General features: G+C 42.4%; 1 protein-coding gene across 4 annotated transcripts in view; it reads right to left on the bottom strand.

Moving 5' to 3' along the window:
* LOC105081820 (protein FRA10AC1) overlaps positions 1-19,333 on the bottom strand; it is a 68,708-nt gene that overhangs the window by 35,955 nt on the left and 13,420 nt on the right. The window contains exon 3 of one of the 4 annotated variants that reach the window (XM_074373936.1): positions 10,250-10,400. The exons of 2 other annotated variants lie outside the window; for them this stretch is intronic. The gene's annotated coding sequence lies outside the window, so the exon portion shown is untranslated. The remainder of the gene's footprint in view (positions 1-10,249; positions 10,401-19,333) is intronic. One more of the 4 variants, XM_074373935.1, reaches the window with a different exon arrangement.

Genomic DNA, 19,333 nt, shown 5'->3' with positions numbered 1-19,333 from the left:
TTTTCTCTCTGTCTCTCTGTGTGTGTGGCTGTCAAATTCTGTCTTTCTTTCTCTCTCTCATTCTTTTTAACTCATTGATTGTGGGGAGAGTAGCTTCTAGTCCCTAACATTTTAAGAATTTCAGATCTGTTACTACCAGACCATTCAGCAAAAGATTTGCGTTTTTTCCCTTTGAGGCAGCAGTTATTGAAAGAGAGAAAATACAAAATATATGTTAGGGATAGACCACATGATCTGAACTAAAAATACAGGATTGAAAACCTACCTAATCAGGAAGTCTCAAGTTAGCAATTACAACTCAACAACTATAAAAAACACAAATATTTATTAAATGCCTGCTCTGGACAGAGCGCTGTCCTAGTCATCAGGATTACAAATGAACAATGAACTGCTTCTTGAGTATGGCCTAGAAACAGATCCACACAGATATATTCCCGTGATTAGTGGCATCAGTTTAAGTATGGGCTTTTCAATAATTAGTTCTGGGTCAACAGAATGCTACAGTAAAAAAAAAAAAAAAAAAAAAAAAAAAAAAAAAAAACCTTATTCCTACCTTGATTCACACCATATACAAAAAGTCAGTTCCAAAGAAAACAGAGGAAAATTTCTTTGTGGTATTCCATGATACCTTCCTTAGGGCAGGAGAAATGTTCTTAGACAGAACACACAAAGAGCTACCCATAAAGGAAAAAAGTAAAAAGACTTCTGTTCATTTAAAAGACTTTGGTAAAAAATGAAAAGTTAAATCACAAAGGGGGAGAAAATATTGCAGTAGACATAATCAACAAATTGTCAGACAATACAAAGATTTTAAAAATTAAGTAAAAGGAAGAAACCCAATAAAAAGTTTAGCCAAAGACTTGAACAGACAATCCACAAAAAAGATGCCTAAATGGCTAATGCACATAAAACAAGTGCTCACTTCACTATTTATCAGAGAAATGGAAATTAAGAACACAATACACACCATTACACACCTACCAGAATCGCTGAATGGAGAAGACAGATCTATTGCTGATGGAGAGGTGGTATGATTCTTTTATATGCTGCTTGTTGGAGTGTATTTCAGTACCATCACCTCGGAAAAGATGTTTGATAGTACCTAGCTAACACTGAACAGATATATTCTACGTCTCATATATTCTGCTCCTTAGTGTATCTTCAATAGAAAGGTGTACATATGTTCGTCAAAAGACCTGAATTAGAAGGCACTAGTTATAAATAGTAGCACTATTTATAAGTCAAAACTGGAAGCAACCCAAATGTTCATCAGCATTAGAATAGTTAAGTAAATTGTGGTTTATTCACACAATGGAATACTACACAGCAATAAAAACAAACAAGCCACAACTATATGCAGCAGCATAGATGAATCTCATAAATACATTGCTGAACAAAAGAAGCATTGTTATGCAAAAGAATACACATGAAACAATCCCATTCATATAACAGACAAAAGCAAAAAAGGACAAAAGTCAGGATAGTGATTTCCCTGGTAGGTGTAAGGGAGGCACCTAGAAGGGGGCGCATGGCAGTGGTTGGTGGGGGCTTCTGGGAAAATGGTGATACTCTGCTTCTTGATCCTGGCATTCACTACGTGAGTGGTTTTATTTCCACTATGATTTGTGCCCTTTTATGTATGTATGCTATACTTCAATTAAAAATTTACCTTTAAAAAATTTAACTGTCCCTAGAGGTTTTTAAAACTTTAACTGGTAAGTGGAAGTGCTGGCGATTCAAGTGATGTCAGGTGTGGCAGAAGAGGTTGGGGAGTTGATAGGTGGGATTTCCTGGGGTTTCAGAATTCATGCCATATAAATGCTTAGGTTGTCAAAGGCAAATTTCCTGTAGGCACTGAGACGGAGGCAGACAGAGGGATCTGTAAGTGCTGAGAAAGGCTCTAGTCAGCACCCAAAGGACCGAAAACACCCAGGCCTTGAACACTTGGCACGGTCAGCCTATACTTCCCGTACATTTATAAGCCGGGATCTGGCAGAAGGCAGCTCCACAACCTCCATAGTCCAGCTCAGGCCATGAACAGAGGCTCAATCCAATAGTTATCTTTTGCAATCTGGTCAGAGGTCAGGCCCTTGCTTGTGTAAATGCCTGGAGGAGGCTGCCAGAGCACGAATACTGTGGCTGGATGGACACTGGGAAGCAAAGTGGAGAGACAGCAATATACCAATTAGCCAAATGAATTGATTGTCATTTTTAGGCCTGCTCCCAGGAGGCAAGAACAGAGACAGGATGTCTAGAAACCCCCTCTCTCAGGCAGTGGTGGGTAAGGAGCCTTGTGATTAAGAGATAGGGAGACACCAGGTCAAATGAGATGAGAAGCAGAAACCAGGAACACTAAATGTCACCGGAAAACTGATGCGCTTATTTTTTGTCATATAATATCTGTGATATAAAGATTTCATGCCTCACTCAGGACCGTGCAAAGTGGAGACTCATTACAATAATGAAGGCTGATGCGTGCTGTATCTCTGGATCCTCCCTCAAGGCCTTTCCCTATAATTATGGAAAAGATATAGTCTCCCCCTTCTCCCTCATCAAGGCGTGGCCAGGAAAGAAAACTTTCCTCTACCTTTTTAGGTTTTCTCGCTGGTCTAAGAATTAAATTGACATGAGACAGACTACCAAGAGACAGTCAAATTTAATTATATATGTACAGGGGTTTCAGAAGAGTGCATATCACATGATTTCCCAATTTGTGAACACAAGTGGGCTGTGTAGAGAGCGTGCTGTATAGTCAAGTGAAATGTCCAGTGAAGTAGGTCTGTTGCATATTTAAGGATCCATGTCATCCTTATTATGTGGTCAGGCAATTAGATGTAAATAGTAAGCAATTTTCCTAAATGATGCCTTAATTAACATATTCTCTGAAAGTAAAACCTCTTTGACTGGTTGTCCTGGTACTGAAGGTGATAACTGGTTATAGGCAATGGAAATTCTTGAATGCACAGAGATCCCAGACATGACTGAATAGGTTCAGAGGAAGAGTAGTAAACAGGGATGGAGGGGTCATGCCTCACTTTACCTCAGCTGTATAAAAGCAACAGCACCCAAAGTGATCCTGGGATCCATGAACAGAACTTTTTCAATGACATACTTTATTGTCAGGAATTCTGTTAAACAGCGTAGGAGCCATACAATAGAAATGTAGGCCAGAATTGCTAGAGCAATCTAATTTTCTAGAAAAGCTGGCGATCTGGATTTCTAGTCAATATTCTGATTTTTAATATTGGCATCTGATTCAAGTTTAAAAATCAAAGCAAAAACAGCACTAGGACCAAAATACTTCCGTGAGCTGAATTCAGCCTTCAGGATGCAGATTTCCAAGGGGTAATCCACTGACCTCAGGACTGTACTTCAGAGGTGGTAGTTTGGAAGCAGAGGTTATGAGGCTGTCTTGCATGCATCTCTTGGGAATAAAAGAGGCTCCTGGTAAGTCAGGCATGAAGACTCCTTCAAAGAAGGAATCAAAACCCTTAAATAAACATTTAGGAAAGGGGGCTAAGGGTAAAGGGTGGGTCACAGCCTGGCCACAGCAAGGGGTGGTCTGTAAGTACCTAGGCAGAAATATCTATGCTGACTGAGAAGTCCAGGGTGTCACCCAGACTGAAAGCATGGAACTCACATCCCAGAGCACACTGACAATGCCAAATTTTACCTGAACCCTTTGCTCCTGGAAGACAGTGCCAATTAAAGGAATTCAGCACTTTTTGTGATCTGGAAAACAGCTTACTGCAAAGACCCACTCTTTCCCATATGACCTTGATAAGCCTCAGACATCCCTCTTCATCCTATGACAAATCTACACAAAGATCCTCAAATACCCATTCTTTGCCTCATCAATGATGAGCTGAACTGCTCGTCCCCACCGATCAATTGGAGCAAAATGCTTGCTCAGCAAACTTTGGTTAAGCTTCTTCCCTTTCTCCCAGCCCCTGACCTTTGGCCCACCCTCAGCCAGAGCCAGCATACAGCCCCTCCAAAGAACAGACTGACTTCAACATAAAATATTCTCTGATCTACTGTCTGATCATGCCGCTCTTTCATTCCAATCTTCCACATTTGGTTCTTTCTAGCTCTGTTCATGCCTCTTTATTAAAACAAAAACAAACAAACAAAAAAGCCTATGTTTGCCTGACCCTTGAGACCCCTGCAGTTTCTCCCTATTGCAATCCTACTCCTCCCCTATCACAATAGCTCCTTTCCCCCTTGCAATCATTTTTTGGAATAAAAATCTCTCCCAGATTAGTCCTGATTTGTTTTTCATTTGACCAGATCCTTATGCATCCTATACTCTTCCGCACATTTTCTGACAATAAAGTGTGTTTTTGAAAAGGTTCTGTTTATGAACAGAAGTGTTAACCTAGCGGGTAAGGCCCTCTCCCAGGACCAGAATTAAGCAGCCGCTGAAGTGACCCCAAGTCACTGGAGGGTGAGCTGCGGGATGTCAAGAGTAAGGTCACTGCTCCATCTTAGCTTCCACGACACCACACTCAGCGTTTTCCCTCTTCCTCAGTGTATGACTTCTCGGCTCTGAGGTTCTGCAGGGCTGGAGCTGGGAGTTCTTCTCTCCCGACACTATCAGCCATTCTCATGGCTCAGAGGACCATCTACATGCTGATGTGCCCCGGTTTCTATCCTTTCAGTGGCTGAGTAATGGACATTGTATCTATCCAGCTATCTAGTTCTATCACATTCTGTTTCTCCATTCATCTGTTGACAGACACTTGAGTTGTTTCTGCCTTCAGGCTATTGTGAATAACAATGCTATGAACACTGGTGTACAGATATCTGTTCAAGTCCCTGCTTTCAATTCTTTTGATACGTAAGTTTTTTCCCTCTCTTTTTAAAAAATAACCATTCTAGTAGGTGTGAAGTGGTATCTCGTGGTGGTTTTGATCTGGTTTTCCTCATGAGTCACAATATTGAGCATCTTTTTATGTCCTTATTGACCATTTTATATCTTCTTTGGTCTGTTCAAGCCCTTTGCCTATTTTCAGACTGAGTTCTTTGTTTTGCTGTTGTTGAGTTTTAGTTCTTTTTAGATTCTAGATATTCATCTCTTATCAGATATACAGCTTGCAAATACTTTCTATTATACCCAGAAAGTAATAGTATATTACTATTATACAGGTTGATAGTGTTCTTTCATGCACAAAAGTTCTTGATTTTGATGAAGTCCAATTTAAAAAGATAATTTTTTAAAAGGCTAAAACCGTGACTCTGGGACAAACATAAAATTAACACATATCAGAGACTGCTCAACTAACTTATGAAGCAATCAGCAAGTTATTACCCCCAGTTGAAAGGAGACTTCGAAGAACACACATATACAGGCAATCAGGAAGGTTAAAATGAATTTACAAACAGATGAAAAACTGTGTAATATCCACAGGGCAATAATCAATGGCACCTCCACAAGACAAAATTCATTTGCATCTCTATTGACAAGAATCATTCATATTACTCTCAGTTTTATACAACTTAAAAAGTTGTAAAATAGCTCAAAGACAATAGAAGTCTCATAACTCGACTGGGTGCTAGACAGGACACCCAGTAATCCATTTTGCCTATTTCACAGTCTGTCATAATTTTTCCTGATGCCACCCCCGAGGGCACCCCCACCACGATCCCAGCAGTGAGGTAAACCAGCTGCTCTCCAATTGCCTTGAGTCTTTCAGCACCGGGATAGCTACTGGAGGCAGTTAGCTCAGTTCAAAGACTGTTCATTAAGTGCCAGGCAGTGGAGGTGTATCTATGCAGCCATTCCTGCTACAAATACTGAATATTTACCCTGAGCTGTTACGAGCACAGTGGGGAACAAGGCCGACTGGTCTCTGTCTTCTCGAGCTTTCCTGTCCAAATGGGGACAGGAAGAACAAATAAATAAACAAATGAAATAGTTACAACCTGTGATAAATGCAATGAAGGAAAACAGCTGCCAACACAGAGAATCACCAAGAGGGGCCTACGTAAGCAGGGTGGTCAGAACTGGTTTCTCCAAAGAGAACATTTATTAAGCTGAGACTCAGAAGATGAAGAGAAGCCAACCGTTCCGAGTGTGGAGCGTGGCAGAAAGCCAGCTGAGTGGTCACCTCTGCAGTCTGTTGTCACCCTCTGCTCTTCCAGGGACAGGCCTGCAGCAGCAGCAGTTACCGTGTATCTCTGCCCAGGTGTGCAGGAGGCAGGAAAGCCCCTCCCAGCAGTGTTTCTGGCTGACTTAGACTTTAAGGTTCAAAAAATTCAGAGGGGAAGAGAAGGGTCCCTCCCAAATCAACTCACTCTCCTTCCTCTTCAGTCCCAGTTTCCCTATAAATCGCCCCCATCTGCTAAGTGAAGCCTGAAATGTCTTCAACATGTAAACAATAGCTGAACCCACAAAAAGAGAGAAAAGGCTTTAAAAATGCAAATGAGTGGGAGAATTAGCACATTAGTGGGACTGTGTAAAATAATCAGCTCTTTTGCTGAACTGATCTGATGAGAAAGCTGCAAAGCACAGGGATCTTCTGGCAGGAAGAAGGGCCAAGGGTGGTGTGGGGCCATGGGGCACCATAATCATTGTCACCTGCTTCACCTTTTTGTCCAGGGTCTGGGCCATAGTTCATCACTTCCAAAATCATGTCACGCTGCTCCATGACTCTCACCAGGATGCTGGCACAGAAGGGCAAGGTTGGGAACCATCTGCTCGAGTTGGAGTGAGACAAGTGGATGGGCTCGTGGAGACAGCAGGAGAGGTAGGAGAAGGCGGAGGGCAGAGTCGGGGCATTGAAAAGGGCAGGAGAGGAAGAAGGAGATGGAGAACAGCAGACTCAGAGAGCCCACAGAGCAGGTGGGGCGGAGGGGGGCGGGATGTGGTGGTATCATAGCAACCGAGGGACGTGTTTAAGAAAAGGAAGTGGCCAATTATGTCAATACAGGGGCACTGTTTCCCAAAATTTGCATGCCTCTGGGAACACCCATCTCGGAACCACGCAGGGGATTATTGAGAATTCAGGTCCTAGGACTCAGCCACACCTGCTTTGGAACCACTGGCGCTGGAGCCAGGAATTGGCATTTTAATAGGAGCTCAGGGAATCTGATGTGCGTTCCAGAGTCATGTTTAAACACGTGGGATGTGGAATTAGAGCCAGGTCTAATTCTGGTTCCTTCATTTAAGCTGTTGGGCAAATTATCTATCCTCTGTGAGCCCTAGATTTTTTTCCATTTGTAAAATAATACCTTCTATATAGGATTGATATAAGGATACTCTTCATATGAGATTATATTTATACATATAAACTATATATGCAGTGCTTAGCACAACGCCTGGAACACAGAAGTCAATGAATGTTAACTGCTATTATTACATAATAGAGAAAGGCCACTGGATTTGGGAAGAAGGGTAATTTTAAAATTTCCAGATAGTTTCAGCAGAGCAGCTTGGGAAATTTCTAGTAATTATAAAGGAAATACATGGATAAGGACTAGAAGCAGCCAGTGAAGAAGAAGTTCAAGTTCAGAAAAATTTGCAGCAGGAGTAAAGATATTGGTGTTGGTAGTTAGAATTGGGTGATGTTAGTAGGAGAAAGGTTATTACTAAAATAGCAGTGATGGGAGGTGGCTTGAAGGATAGAGTAAGGGAAGTCTCAGTGGTGCAGATATTGAAAGCACTGGAAGAAAACAGATTAGGAGTAGGAGCTCACTCCTGGGAAGATGGGGAGGAGGCTCAGTGGACAGGGAGTCTGGTGGATTCACGTTAGAGAAGCTAAATCATTTCTGCTAAGATCAGAGGAAACAGAGCAGAAGTTCATCAAGCATGGCTGGAGCCTGGCCCAGCAGCATCAGTACCACCAGGAGCTTTTTAGAAATGCAACTTTCCCGCTCCACCCCAGACCAGCTGTGTCAGAAACTCCAGGAGTTGGGCAGCAACCTGTGTTTTAATAAACCCTCCAGGTGATGCCAATGCACCTGAAGTTTGTGAACCACTGAATTAGGGGGTAGTTGAAGAGGCAGGGATCCTTGAGACAAAGCTATGTAGTGCCTTAGACAAGGCCATCTGCTGAGTGTTGGGGTGGCAGGGGGAGTTAAGTGGAGGCTGAAGGCACAGAGAAGGAGGTCTGGGACACCTGTTTAAGGTGGATGCACAAGAGTCAGCCAGAGATACCAGCAAGGATTGCCAAACTACGAGATGCTGCAAGAAAGTTTACGTCTTACTGTAACAAAACACCTCAGTCGACTAGGAAAATAATGCCAAATATTCAAAAAGCTACATGTACTGAGATATTTATAATATTGAAAAACTAAACACTTAATTGCCCAACATTAACAGGGGAAGAGTTAGCAGTCCCAAGGCATTCATTACCGCATGAAGACTATGAGACAAAGAGAATGAACAATGCTGAATTATTGCACAACGACAGTTGTTTTTTAAAAAAAACACTCATGGGGGAATGATTGGAAATTTTAAATACACAGATTGCCAAAGGCTGCTGAGACCAGGGATATGACTATTGAATTTGCCACCATGGAAAGGCATGGCCATTGTTGGGTGGAGGTACCCAGTGAGGGCTTCTGGATTAGATAGGCTTTAATCTGGGAGTTGGCAGCTGCAGGGTAGCATAGGGGACCAGGAACTGCTTGCTGGCAGTGGCTCAGAGCCAGAGCAGACAGTATGGAAGCATTTAGGTTTGTTCAGAGCCCTTGAGACCACAGACTTGTCTGGAGCAAAGGAACACTATGGAGAATAGCAGAAGATGGCCTTGGAAAGCTGGCACAGTGACATTTCCAAAACCAAATGTGGGACCCAAGGCCTGCTAAATTTATAGGTGCCACTGGGATTGTGGGCCAGCATATATGAATCTGGGCAGTCCTAGACAATGTGAAGCCAGGGTGGCCACGTTGGATCAGCAGTTCCAAGAAATCATTTACACTTGGAGACCTCAGTCCCCAGTCATTTTATGCATAAGGAAAATGAAGGCAAGAGAAGTTTAACAACTTGCCCAGAGCCACACAGCTTTAACGCTGCAAAGGCCAAGGCTGAAGTGAGATCTCCTGTTTCAACACTGTGCTTCTGGATGAAGGACCCCCAAATCCTGGGCTGACGAGTTGTGATGAGATGTGACAGGTAACGGACCCATGATAAATCACTACCCAGGGAAGCACCGTGGTGATGGAGTGTTTGAAGAAGGATGATGATGTGTGAACTGGGAGAGTGGGAAGGGAGGGGACTGTTGGGGGACCAGCAGCAACCTCTGGGCATGTGGCTGATTAGGGCCTGGGCCCGATTACTGGCTGTGAAGTTAGACAGGAAAGAACCATGGACAGACATGGCATCCCTCACGCCACACGTTCCCCAATTTCCTTCTGTCTGTTCCTCAGAACTCACTTCATCGCCTTCAAGGCTCGTTTGTGGACACAACTCAGCTCAGCTTGTCGGTCTTTTAGGCATGTTTTTGCAAGGCCAGGCTCTACAGTTTTCAGATCCAGTGCTACTGGGAACTAAAAGGAGTCAGGCCCACTGTAAGCCATGAGTGGCTCTGAATTTATGACTTTCTACACGTGATGCAGCATTTAAATAAGAAGCTGAGAAGGCAGAGGGGCTGAAAGTGTCTCACCCAAATATCACTCTGTCTGTCCCACTTCTGGCAGCTCTGATATGACCACAAGCCTCCAGAGTCCTTGGCTCCTGTGGGACAGCCGCTGCAAACATTCAGCACAAGACAGGAGGCATCACATGCAGACCGTTCAGACCGAGGGGAGCTTTGGGGGTCACCCAAGACCAGAACCCAGGTCTCCTAATGCCCCCTCTGAACTATCGCCCTTCTCTCATCTCTCCTTCCCCTCCCTGATAGGCAACCGCAAACAAAGTTCCAAAATAAAAAAAAAATTTTTTTTTTTTTCAGTTCAAAATTGAGCTACATTGTGGAGGAGGGTATAGCTCAGTGGTAGAGTACAACATTTAGCATGCACAAGGTCCTGGGTTCAATCCCCAGTACCTCTACTAAAAAATAAATAAACTTAATTATCTCCCCCCACCAAAAAAAAAAAAAAAACTTTAAAAAAAGAATTTATTAAAAAAATTGAGCTATATATATATTTTTCTGTACACATACATATTTGCATATATAAATATATACATAACTGTACTAGGTATATATTCACACACAGATTAGAGCCATTAGAAGGAGATAAAGTTACAGTAGATGCATAGAAATTCAAGTATTGCCTTAAAAACGGCATCCTCTAAGTGAGTTACCTTAAGGGGAGGACTGAAGAACTTTTCCTCTGATGCCGTATCTGCCAGAAGTGATTGTTCTACGCAGGCTTTTCTTTACCGTGTTCCTTCCCTCAGAACTGAGTTACATTGCTCCTCATTCTTGCCTCAGTCTCCTCTGAGATCAAACCTGCTGAAAGGGACCAAACCTTGTTTCATTTATCTGTGCGTGCCTCACGGTTCCTGGTATTGTTTTTGGCACAGTTGTTTGTTCTACATAAGGTTTTTGCACAGTGTTCACTCTTCATAAAATATCTGTGGAATGACAGCGCATCAAAGAACTTGCACCTGATATTTCTTCAGCGTTTCCCTTCACCACTTAAAGGAGAAAAGTCAAGCAGCAACGTGAAAGTGCCACATCAGCTGGTGAATTTAACAACCTGCTTTTTAAAAGAAAAGACCTGAGGACGCTAGGGGCTCAGACCGACAATTCTGAAATCCAGATCACACATATGAGCCTGAACAGCTGAATCAAGTCTTGGGAGACAAACTAAAAATTCAACCCATGGCAAGGTTGGCAGAATCAAATAAAATGTCAGATTGCCTGTAAGCCAATTTCCCTTTCCATAATCAATGAGTCGTTTGAGGCAAAAAAAAAAAAAAAAAAAAAAAAAATCCTCAGGATTGTGTTTCCTTACAATATTTGTAAGAAAACTGCCTGCTTGCTTTCCTGTAAAAGTAAGAGGGGTAGAGCAGTTCCTAGACTCTTCTCAGATGCTTCAGCTAAAAAGTTAAATAAGCACAAGGGCCAATAATCGGAAAAGAGAAAAATTATGCCAAACACTTGGCACCAGCTGCAGCAATTAAGTAAGCACCTGCTTTATGCTTCATGTGTTGTCACTCCCTCCCTGCTTCATTTAGGCTAATTTCCGGGGTTTTGGAGAATAAATGCACCTCATTGCACCAGCGCACAAACCTCTCTTTTTCCTTCTTTTTCTTTTCCTTTTTTCCCCCTTTGGCTATCATTAATTGGGGCAAACTGAGTGGCAGAAAGATCCAGACAAGGACAGGGTAGTAAGGGCACTTAAATCTCTAACATTTCGCATTTTAGGGAACATGGGGGACAGAGGCAATCGTGGCAATCGGTTCTGGTAGGAGAGTACTGATGGGCGCTGCTTGTACTGAGCAGCCGACTACAGCCTCCCAGGGAGACTCTGCAAATGAAGATGCGGATTCGATTTCTGGAAGCAAGGTTTCTATTGGCTTCATCCTGAACCTTAGCTATGGCAACCAAAGCAAGTTCCTAGGCAGAGATTTACGCTCAAAAAAAAAGATGCCATTAAATAGTTCTCAACTGTCGTCAGCACAGGGCCAGCAGGAGCATCAGATGAGACATGAAAGAGGTGACAGTGCTTCAAAAAGTTGAAAGGACTATGCAAATGTGAGGCATGTATTAATATTAAAAATGTTTACTGAAACCCATCTAACAAGAAGCTAGACAAGTAAGCGTATTCATCCCCTGGAAGTGAACAAGCACTTTTCAGAGCTCTGAGCTCCCGTTTCCTTGTTCCCCTTTTACGTTGTCTGAAAACACTGGCTAATGAGGCCTACATCAGAGGTGACTGGGAGGCTTAAACGAGACGAGATGAGATAATGTATGTGGAGCACCCTGTGCCATGCCGCATGCATAGAAGACACTTAATAAATGGGAATTGACTCCAAGGGGGAAAATCAAGTGCATTATCTTGAGGATTCTTTGTACTTGCAGTCCACCGTAGAAGCTTCACATTAAATTACATGTTTCCAAGAAAGAAAAACGGAAAGGTTACCCTCAACGGTACATAATCAGTGAAGCCAACAGCTTCTCACATGAAACAAAGACATCCATCCTTCCACTGGTAGGTGTCAAAGGAGCAATTCTTTTCTTCCCATACTGAGGACCGCTGCTCTGTTCAAGGGGAAATGTTAAAGCTTCTTGTGAAATCCCTCTAACAGAGCCAGACACACACAAAGGAGAGATTCTGAGAATGGAGTAAGAACGTTCACCTACAGACATGAAGCTCCTTGGGGGCAGGAACCTCTCTGCCTTGGTCCCTGCCACATTCCAGTGATGACAAGATTGCCTGGCCCGTAACAAGCACTCAGTCTACATTTATTGAATGAGCTCAGCACATAGGAGATGTGAGAAAGAAAATAAGAGATCAGGCTAAAGGGGCTTTGTTTCATCAATTTAATTGGCATGTTTTGCTTCATCTGCCTTTGGTGCAAAAGAAGGCTACATTTGTTTTAGTGCTCAAACCACAGTGATTCTGAAGTTTCACCTTTTTGATAAGGAGAGTCCATCCTACTCTTACTAGGGTACTTGTTCTGTTAATAAGAGCAAGAGTGCCAGGAGAACATAGTCCAAAGTGGTTACCCTGTCAATTGTTAGTTAATATTGCCTGACAGAAGAAGGAACCCAAAGTCTGGTCAGTCTACCGAGGGGCTCTGCCATTTGCTATTTGTACTGCTTTACATTCGTGCAAAAGAAGTAAAGCTCATTTGTCTAGAATGAGCCTCTGTTCATTTTAGATATTGTTACAGTACCAAGACAGGCAACCACTGACAGTCCTAAGAGATTCTTAGGGAGCGTCAGGAGATGGTGTCTCCTTCTCTGGGATCACACTCACCCTTGCTACCTCTGCACCAAACAGGCCCGTGCTTCCAGTTAACAGCGCTCACGTGATAGAGAACTTTCAGTTTACACTCACACACATGGAACCACCTTGTCCCTAAGGCATGTCCACAGTACCTGGTCCCTGGATCAGCAGGTCCAGCATCAGCCTTACACTATTTCCAGAACCCTTTTCTTAACTCTCCTTTCCCTGGAGAACTTAAAAAATTCTGAGCTCAAGTTCAAGGAGGTAACACTTGAACAGAATCTCAAGGTTGAGGAGAAAAGGAGATGGGCATATGAGGAAAGCAAACTGTATCACTAAAGACAGAGTAGGTTATTTCCCTAGATTTCTGGCAAAGTGAATGCACAGGTCTCAAAAGTCAATGGCAAGGGAAAAGTGAATAAAATGGGGTCTGGGAAGAGGGTTATGGGCACACATAGGGAGGGGCAATAAGTGAAAGGGTCAGGAGCTGGAGTAGGAGGATGCCCTTCCTTGGGCATCACATCTCATCCAGCTCATAGTCCTCCACTGGAAAGTCCTCCACTGTCACAACTGATGGAGACAAAGGTATCATACTTGGCCTGGCATTCAAAGTATTATTTCCCATTCATACTGCCATCAACTTCCCCTAGTGGCTCATCATAGTGGACCCCAATCCAGGACCCAGGCTTGAAATCTGTGAGTCCTACATACCTGATGGTTCCCTAGCAAAGGGGCTGCCCAGGCATCTGCCTTACAACAGCACGTTGGGAATAAAGAGTCTTCCAAATCGCTGGGGTAGCATCTCCCAGGCTGATCTATCATGTAACATGGACTAACTAGTTCTATGACAGGAATAGGTTAAAGGTATTATAAGAGCCCTTGAAAAGATACTCAAGCCAGGCTAGGACAATCAGAGAAATAATGTGGTCATGAGAATGGACTCGTCAAAATCTGATCTGTCTTGAATCATAAAGAGTACATTAATTTGTTGCTCTGGCCAAGGAGAATGTGATTGGTCATGATCAGCTTAGACCAATTGTTTCATTTGTCTTCTTCCCTGGCCATAGAATAGGACAACCTGGGGCATAAAAAAAAAAAAACCCAATGTCTAGGCCCACCCCACTGATTCTAGACCCATCTGGGCTGAAGGAACAATGACTGTGAAGGCATGGAGAACAGGGTGAGCTTATGGAGATACTTATAGTTCCACATGCCTGGAACACAGAACAGGAAAGTAAAAGTCTCAGGTGACACTGGGGCCACCACTACTCAATGGGACATGGAAGCGGCAGTTTAGGTTCTAATTCCCTGTCCCCAAGTCTAAAATGTGATAGATGTCCCTGCAGCCATATCACAGCAGATGCTATTAAACAAGGGAATCTTAAAGGAATCTTCAAGAAAATGTGCAATACTTAAGGGTACAGAGTTTGCAGCAGCACAAGATGAGCTCAATTCTATCAATAACACCTGGAAACCAAGCCATGGGCCAGATCTGCACCTCTGGGGGTAATCAAGTACATTATGAAGGCACAAGCCTTAGATTGTCTTGTCCTCATCCACTGTTGTCTTTCCATTACAGTCTTTTTTTTTTTTAACATTTTTAAAATTGAGTTATAGTCATTTTACAATGTTGTGTCAATTTCCAGTGTAGAGCACAATTTTTCAGTTATTCATGAACATACATATATTCACTGTCACATTCTTTTTCACTGTGAGCTACCACAAGATCTTGTATATATATCCCTGTGCTACACAGTATAATCTTGTTTATCTGTTCTACATATGCCTGTCAGAATCTACAAATTTCGAACTCCCAGTCTGTCCCTTCCCACCCCCCTCCCTTTTGGCAACCACAAGTTTGTATTCTACATCTATGAGTCTGTTTCTGTTTTGTATTTATGTTCTTTTTTTTTTTTTTAATGGTCTTAAAAACTGTTATGTCCACATGCTATCTTGAAAATTTCAGGAAATCCTCAGGCTTAGGGAATGTGCTCAGAAGTGATAGTTTCTTTTCTAGTTGCAAAGCCTAATAATCTGCAGTCATGTTCTTGGATTCTACCAAGAACATATCAAAGCAAGAATTATCCTGGGTCTACTACTCACTTGTGATGTGCTATTAGGCAAGTTACTTCACCTGTCCAAAACTCAGTTTCATCTGTAAAACGGGGGTAATGATGAGTTGTTATAGCAGAGACCATGTCATGTGTTCCCCAAAACTTGTTTCCCTTTCCTCCTGGTCATATGCCTAGTGGACATTTTCCAGCTTCCCTTGCAGTTAGGTAGGGCCATATGACTGTGGTCCAGCCAATGGAATCTGGGCAGAAGTGATGTGTGCCACATCCAGGCCCCAACCTTAAGAACCCTCCAGTGGGATCCTTAGCATGTGCACTCTCTCCCTCTCCCTCCAGGAAAGAACTCTAAGGTCCTGGGGAGGATGGGGACATGAATAAGCAATTAGCCTTGACCATATTACATCACTGAGATTTAGGGATTGTTATGGCAGCTAGCCTATCCTAATAGAGCAATCATGAGGCTCAAACAAGATAATTTATTTATAAGCACAGTGTCAGGAACATAGTAAATGTTTAGTAAGTAATGGTTATTTACTATTATGTGATATCTGCCCTGATTTAGGTATATAGACTTTTCTCTTCCCAATGCTATTTCTTCCCTTTCATCCAGTGACCAAGGCATCTCTGGACATCTGTCCCTGCTTTGTCTTTAAGCCTGATCTCAATGTTAATGTGCTGCTTCTCTCTGGACCTTGCTTTACTAATAGCACTTCCTTGCAGAAAATATGGGGTTAGAGGGGATGCTTCTATTGACATGATAATGGTTCTGAAATGAGTCAGAAGCAAGAGGCAGTCCAATTGGCACTGTTCATCAGAGCTCCATTTTAGCTTCCCTTGCCTTTCCGTACGAAGGCTACAGGACTGAAAGTTAAATTACTTTGGGAACTGACTTGAATGAGCAGCACAATCTGCTCCACTGGAGAAAACATTCCATAAAAACTGTTCCTGCCGAGTTTTCATGAAACTTCCAAATTTTAATTAGAAACTGGAGAACCAGATGGGTGGCAAAAGAAATTTAAGGCAATGAGGGAGCAAGTGCTCATACACTAAGGTTAAAAATCAATAGCCATATGACCGGGTGGTCACTTAATCAGCATGATTTGAGGAGTTCTAGGGGTTCCTCCTGTAGCCCCCAAACATCTCCTCCATTGCATGTTGGCAATGCCTGAAAAGTTGTTCATAGCAACTTAAAAGTAGAGAATGACAAGTCACAATCACAAGTCACTTTACACGATCTCTCTTAACACTCACAATATGAACCTCAAGACTCTATGAAATCAAATAATCTGTACAAGATTATGCAGGTGATAAATAGCAAAGCAAGGCTTTATCAGTGTGCTGGCTTCAGAATTCTTTCCACCTCACCACAGTTGCCTCTGCCATCATTAAAATTTCAATTCTTTGGGTTAAATGCATCTACAAAGAAATTGATCATTCAAATGAAATCTTAACTGAATCTTAGTGTATAAATGGAGTTGTTCTGGCTAAGTATATTTATGGGGAGGAGAGACAGGGAGAGAGAAACTTTAAGGAAGCAGATGCAAAGCCCAAGAAATAGTCAAAAAGCTGCTAGGTTAAAGCATCCATCCCCTATTCAATACAATTGTCCTTGAAGGAATATCTTGCTGTCATTCATACCTTATATCCTATCAGATAATTTCCCACCACCTGAGACAACGAGCTAGACTAACAAAATTTGATTAAAGGGCTCGGTCATTATATGGCAAGGTGGGAAGTAGAGGAGTAATTAAAAGATGAAAATCCACCTTACATTTGGCTTCAGGTTTGCTCTGCCTGTTGAGGGAATCAAACTCTTCTATAACTAATAGATTATTGTGCTTCCTGAGCATTGGTGCTTTAAAACTGCTAATATAGAAACAGAGAAAATCTAGACTTAAAAAAGCAAATTACAATCCAAGAAGGTCTTATATCCAGAGAGAGTTAGAGGAGTTGGAATCATATAGGCATTGGAGAAAGAATGTTGGAATAAGGTGGTTGGAGTGGACACAAAACTGTGCTGGAGCCAATCGCCGTTTTTTCCATCCTTGTATGGTCTTTTCTGGTTGTTGTCATGACAATCATGAACTCTCTTGGCACTGGTGAATGTGTCATTTAGCATGCTAATGCATTACAATGAGCGTATAATGAGGCTCGAGGTCCAATGGAAGTCAAATCCTCTGCCATTTTGGGCTTCGTTGGTTCAAATCAATTCATGTTTCTTCTCTTTACAGCTGCCTCCTGAGACTTTGATAAGAATAATTGGTTTCTATCTGAGGGAGGGGCAGGGGTATGATCCTGGGACAACAGGCTTGGTAACAAAAAAGAAAGTTGCTTTTAATCAGAACACTGGCAATCTGGTGGACTCAGTGTTCCTCAGAAACCATCCCCAAAGATTCCCCTCAGCCATGAAAGTTTTAAAGGGAAACAAGGAAGTAACCTCAGTTAATCATTGAGATAGGCGGTTGTCGCCATCCCCCACTGCATGCAAACTTGTGGTGCAGGCTTGTCCCAATCATCTGCTGCTGAGCCTGCTCTTTCATGACTCAGGAAGGTCTGCGAGCAACTGTTCTATAAACCAGAGGCAGGGGTTGGGAGGAGGGGCCTGCAGGGTCCTATTCAGTATTACTATCCAGGATCCCTTTCTTGATTCTCCCTAAAGACCTCTTTTTAGAAACAATAGTGTCTCCTACTCCCACTTCTGCCAAAAAAAATTCCCTTACTAAGAAATGATCAATTAATTTTCTCATTTTCCTAGGTTTAAACCCTACCTCTGCCATTGGCTAGATTTATGACCTGTTTATTTCATCTCTCTAGCCTCAATTGTCTTACCTGAGAAATGGGCATATCAGTGATTCCTACCTCATAGTCACAAGAAATAAGTGATATGTGATGTATCTGTATGAGATAATGGATGCTCACTAAACCTATTGTGGTAAAAGTTTCATGACATGTGTAAGTCAAATCATTATGTTGTACACCTTAAACTTATATGGTACTGTACATCAATTATATCTCAATAAAACTGGAAAAGAAAATAAAAGAAAAAAGAAGTGATATAATGTAGTGTATATATAAATGTTCTTAGCACAATGCTCAATACCCAAACAAGGTCCAATGAAGGTGATCAGAGTATCTATCCCCAAAATATGCCACCATTTTTTTAGGATTGTTTTCAGCTGAGAGCAGTTAGCTCTCTACCCTTTCCCTTCCTATCTAAAAACAGTGTATAAATTTCCCTTTGTAAAGGTAACATAAATTGCCATTTCTAAACTTGTCTCCATCTCCAGTACTGGAAAAAGAAGTATTCGGGAGACAGCTGTTATCACCTGAAAGGACCCTTATCTGCACAACAAATCTTACTAAACAACTCTCATTTACCATACATTTCCCAGTCACCTTCCCAGAACTACCCCCCCCCCCCCCCCGGCCCCCAGAGGCGCCCATCCCCTTTTCCTTTGTCTAGCCTCTTCTCTATACTTTATCACCCTGTATTAAGAAGATAAATTCTTACACCCCAATTCTTTCACCTTCTTGAGTCACATTTCTTTGTGAACTCCTGAGCATAGGTATGTAATTACTTTTTTTCTCCCTTATTAAGCTGTCTTTTGTCAGTTTAACTTGTGCTGATACGAGGTACTGAATCTAAGAGAGCAGGGAAGTTTTTCCTTCCCTATATAGGTATGAAAACTTTCTCTTTTTGTCCTTTTTTCTTGGCATTATTTTTCTTGTTCCCTGGCTTTCCCTAGAAACTATTTCTCAGAACCTTTGGCCATCTTCATGAGGATTTAGAAGCAAAAGAGAGAGGAGGTGTCCCAGATCTTTGGGAGCAGAGGGCCTACGGGAGACACTGCCTACTGCTGCAGCCACCTGATGTCCACAGGGAAGCAGAGGCCCTTGGGGAGGCTGCTAGGATAGATTAAGACACAGCTGGGGCTCTTGGTTTAGTTTAAACTTTCCTGACAACTTAGTCAGGATTCTGCGCTGCTATTGCCACTCCACCTGAAATGTCCCCTAACACTGCCTCCCCCTTGCTTGTTTCCTCTTGTTTAATTCTCATCTCCCCTAGGCCATGTGATGCTCGCTCGAGGGCAGGAGCTCTTTGAGTCTTGCCTTCTACTGAATGTCCAGTGTCGTGCTGTGCCTCACGTGCAGAACACACTTTCACACACATTTATTGAGTGAGCGAACTGAGACAACTATGCTGAGTAAGAACTAAGATTCATTTGTTCACAGTAAAAAAAAAAAAAAAAATCCCGTGTTTACTTAGTTCTAATCTAAGCAATATAGTTACAGTCAAATGTCAGATGGCGACTTCTCCACTTACACCTGTGTGCATCACAACTCACTTCAACATTGGTGCAGAAAAGGAATGAAAGGGGAAAAGTGTTGTTTTCTTGAAAAAAAAAACCAAAAAA

The sequence above is a fragment of the Camelus bactrianus genome, chromosome 11 (genome assembly GCF_048773025.1).
Source record: "Camelus bactrianus isolate YW-2024 breed Bactrian camel chromosome 11, ASM4877302v1, whole genome shotgun sequence".
NCBI lineage: Eukaryota > Metazoa > Chordata > Mammalia > Artiodactyla > Camelidae > Camelus > Camelus bactrianus.
The sequence above is the reverse complement of the archived record's forward strand: the minus strand, read 5'-3'. Positions and strand labels throughout refer to the sequence as shown.